This window comes from Triticum dicoccoides, chromosome 1B, assembly GCF_002162155.2.
Source record: "Triticum dicoccoides isolate Atlit2015 ecotype Zavitan chromosome 1B, WEW_v2.0, whole genome shotgun sequence".
NCBI lineage: Eukaryota > Viridiplantae > Streptophyta > Magnoliopsida > Poales > Poaceae > Triticum > Triticum dicoccoides.
This window is the reverse complement of record NC_041381.1, coordinates 666,131,632-666,136,584: the sequence shown is the minus strand read 5'-3', so window position 1 is coordinate 666,136,584 and position 4,953 is coordinate 666,131,632.

Here is a 4,953-nt window from a genome sequence, read left to right as displayed (position 1 = left end):
TTCTATTGTACTGGTTAATGCAAATTTGCTATGTTGCGAGATTTAGCTCGGAACATGGGGTGAGGGAGGCAATGTCCCTCTTATATTCTCCCTAGCAAATATAAATGCTATATATGTTCAGGCTAATGTACCCTAGCTTCTTAACAAACAACACACCATTCATGTGATCTTCCGGTAACAGTAGCATGAAATATTTAACGAATCATAAACCCTAAACTCTATTTTTATGCAGGTATGACCTGTAATCGTACCACTATCATAGTGATGGTAAAAAGCTTAGGTTCTCTTGGAGCAACAATGAACCAACAAAGTGAGAGGCTTCATTTTGTTTTTAAGGCAATTATGGACAATCAAGGAAAGCTCTATCGTTCACTTATTATCGTCCACTTATTCACGTTAAATTAGTATGTCATGAAATCCGGTGCATACATTTCCTACATCTTTTAGTAAAGGTGTCGTCTTTGTTCTGGTGGAAGTAATGTTTTTTTTTTTGAACTGGTAATGCTCATTCTAATTACAATGAGAAAAATAAGATGACGAATGGGTAGCCTATGCATCAAGTTGTATTCATGGGTTTCTTCTACCACATCGTCCCCACCGTCTTCTAGCACCCTTTGACCTTTCTAATACTCCCTTTGTGGAACGGAGGAAGTACCACACGTGCTACATGCACACAACTTGCATTTTCAGTGACCCGCCTTTTGTTTGGGTGTGTCTACGGGTCACCTTATACGTGGTGTTATAAAAGGAGAAAACTATTGGTGCTCCGATGATAGGGGCAATGATCAGTCCGTTAGTTATAAGTCTTCTTGAAGAGGCAAATAAGACATTGTGTAAAAAAAAAGTGGGTCCGTTCGACTGAATAAAATTCCTTTTTTCATCTCTACAGGGGCAATGATCATCCGCGAATAATATATTACTAGCAAAAGAGCCCGTGCGTTGCAACGGAAGAAAAAAAATAACACATGCCTCTAACACTGTAACCACGACTCAAGACCCAATAGGTCGACGTCGTTTATTTCAACATTTCATCTTATCAGTGTTGCCGTTTATCCTTCTTCCCACCATCGTCTGATGGACATGCATGGTTATATATGATTTCTTTCGTCTTCAATCTGATTTTACTGAGTTGTTTATTTTCAATCTGGATTGGCACTGGTACAAAAGAAAGACGGATCATGCACTGCTGATTAATGTTGTGTAAGCCCGACAATCGCGGTTGGTTTTCTCTTCTCTATTTCAAAGTTATAATCTTGTGAAGATTGGTTGCCTCTGCCTTTTTTTTTGTCTCTGACTTGATGCTACAAATTGTGTATTGTTTTGCTCATAGTCCGTTGTATTTTGCACTTTGGTTGGAATACGAAATATCTGAAATGGTTGAATAGTGACTACTTTCACTGCCATGCACACAGTTCTGTTTTGGCCAAATTCCTTGGAGCGGGCAGTTTTGTTATTACTTTCCCTGTGCTAATACCAATGTGATGTACATGTACTAACTTATGTGCATATTTTCAATGCACGGCGCTTGCTTAGACGGTTATAAGCAAAAAAAATAATACGTAAAGAGTAATTATGTAAGAGCCCTCTTACTCAACTCTGGCCGCTAATTAAGGCGCTAAATAAACTACGAAACCGGCGAGGAAAAAGGGGCCGATGCCATGCGTGGCTCCAGGATTCTTTTTTGATCTGGTGAAACTCGTCTGTGAGTAAAAAAAGAAAAGGAACTGCGGTCAACACGTGTGCACGCGAGCTTAACACGTTGGCTGGTCTAGAAAAAAACAAGCAGCCTCGGTGGCGCTCCTTCAGCCATGTATATGGACTCCTCGCTCGTAAGCCATTCATGTTGACAGCGGTTATCTTCCGCGTGGCTCGGCTCTTGCCGGTTATCCACTGCCGACCGCCCCCGAGGAGTTCCCGGTCTCCGTCGGCTGCGCCGGCCATGTCGCCGCCTGCAACACCTCGTTGCCTCTCCTTCTCCGTTCATTCTTTTCCCAAGTCCAGCCGCAGCCGCCGCCGGATCCGGTTGCCCTCGACCCAACGCAGGACGCCGCAGCCCCTACAAGTCCAGCCGCCGCCGGATCCGGCTGAGTTTAGCTTTCTGGTCGGTGCAGCCACTAAAAAAGCATTCTACACAAAAAAATCCCCACCGAGAAGCTCTCAATTGCGTTGCTCTTCTTCCACATCTCCATTCCTCTAGCACAGAGCTGCTCTTCTTCTTCTTCCCTCTATTCATCCATCCAGCGAGCCCACGAACCCACATCGTCAGCGCTGCTCTCCTTCTCTTCTCTCTATCAGCGGCTGCTCTCCTTCCTCTTCTATCCGTTCTCCAGCCACACCAAGCTCACGCACGCCCGTGGCGGCTGCTTCGCGTTCGTCGCCCGGTTGCGGCGCGGCTGCATATCGTGTATGGGCTCGTGGTGGTCGGGCCGCGCGCACGGTGCTGGCTGGGCTTGTGGCGGAGGGTGCGGCAGCAGTGGCCTCGACCTTGGAGGCGCGGCAGTGGTGTGGCCCGGCCGCGCACACGGTGTTGGCTGGGCCTGTGGCGGAGGGCGCGGCAGCGGTGGTCTACTCAGGGTCGACGCAACAACGGTGGCCTGCTCAAGGTCGACCTTGGCGGCTGCTCGACGGGGCCGCGTGGATCTGCGTCGGGGCTCCGGGCTCCGGATCGGCGTGGTCGTGTCCAGCCCACCCTCCTCCGACTACGCCTTGCTGCGGGGCTGCGGGCCCAGATCTCGTCGGTGGACGCGTGGACTATTTTTTCTGAATCTTCACCTGGGCTCTCTTTTTTTCTTTAAGATTAGCCTAAATGGCAAATTAGCTGCAACCATTCTCCTCTGTAAGCTGGGCAGCTAGTGCTGCTATTTTTTTTTATTCACGGTAGTGGTGGCAAAGAGGCGGAGGAGGTCCCGGCCAGGGGAGGCACATACGGCGGCGAAGAGAAGGGCCGCCGGGAGTGGGCACGCGTGAACCACTCGCAGTCGCCGGGGATCTGGAGGCTGGCCGGCGGAGATCGCCACCTCTGTTTTTTATCAGGCGGCGGAGGTGTCGAGGAAGAGGAAGACGGGATCGTGGGTTGAATTACTACAAATGCAGGGTCTTTTTTGCGGCGTGTTGTGCGGCGCCAGAGCTCGCCGGAGATTGCCACAGCGTGGGTGGTGGTGGCGGCGGCAGCGACGAGGACTTGGGCGAGAGGGAGAGGAGGCGAGCCCGTGCTCCTCCTATGGTCTTTTTTTCTCTTTACAAAAATCTGCTCGGACCACGGGTTGAATAATCCAAACAATAGGGTGTTTTGTGCAAAAATGAAGCGTTTTCCCAGGTCCACTTAGACAGGGACTGCGGGTTGAATTCTCAGAAGTAGAGGGGCTTTTTTGCAAGATTGCTGACGACGTACGGGCAGAAGCAATATCTGCTTTATTAGTAACTAGCAAAAGGGCCCGTGGGTTGCAACGGGAGAAAAAACTTCATAATTTCAAATGGTCATGATCACATTTCGTTGCATCACCGAGATACAATATCTCTCTCAATTTCTCGAAATCATGAACATTTTGAAATTATGAACAATTTGTTAAACTCATGCACATATTTGAAATCGCAAACAACATACTATTACAAATTTCTGAACATTTTCTACAATCAAGAACATTTTTTCAATTTATGAATATTTTTTGCTATTTACAAACATTTTTTAGAAATTGTGAACATTTTTAAGCAATTTTCCTGAACTGGCAAACATTTTATAATCGATGAAAATATTTAGAAATTGGGTGGAATAGTTATTGAATTTGACGAACTTTTTTTGATTTAGCGAACATTTTTGAAAATGCCCGTGCCTTGCAACGAAAAAAAACTATCAAGTTATACATGTGTGGTAGATATAAAAAAGTATGAATCAAATTCACAAAGTATATACAAATCATGTCATGATGCGATAAGACACTTTTAAAATGTAATTTCAAAAACGAACAATATGATGCTCATCAAGACTTGATTTTTTAAGGCGGCACAACAAAATATTTTGTGGCTGAGCAAACTGCATTGACGGACCCTGCCTGAGCTATACTGATAAATAAAGTGTCTCGTCTGGACTTAGCGTAGCGGTGTTTACCATAACCACTATTGTGATATGAAAATAAGCATAACTGTGTATGGAAGCAAAATAGACATTTAGTCATTTTAATATAGCTTACAAAAACAAACCCTTAGAAAGTTATGTCAATTTTGTTGGGTTCAGCGTTGTACAAAACACGGAAACCCTTTTTTACCCAACCCGAAGGACTAAATAAAATCATAAAACGAGCTATATAGATCTCCTAATAAAACCTTTTTGGAACCTACAATTAGTTTTGTTCATTATTTACGGATGTGTTTTAATTTTTGTGAACATTTTCTAAAAGCTGATGGACATGATTTTTAAATTCCTGAATATGCTTTGAATATTGGCTCATTTAAAAAAATCATGAACATTTTTTATTTCATGAAATCATTAGAAATCGTGATTTGTTTATAATTTGTGAGCAATTTTTTAAGTCATGAACATTTTTTGATTTTTAGAATATTTTTTAAATTCACAAACAGTTTACCATTTTCCTATTTTTTTCAGAACTCGCAATTGTTTGATATTTTGGAAATCCGAAATTAATTTTGAGATAAAAAACCAAAACAGAAATAAAAAAGTAAAAAGAAATAAAAAATAGGGGGCGCCATCAATCCGAAATTTATTTTTAGGGAAAAAACAAAATAGAAATAAAAAAAAGATATAGAAAACAGGGGGCGCCACGACCCGCACATGGGCTGGCCCATTACTGCGCTTGGTAAAAAGAAAGAGAAAAAGCGTGAGAACCAGGTATCGAACCCTGGTCTCCTGTGTGAAGCATCATTGCCTCAGCCATCGCGCTGTTCATGCATTGGTGCTATTATATCGTATCCACCTCTAATAACAGAAGCCTGGAGCGA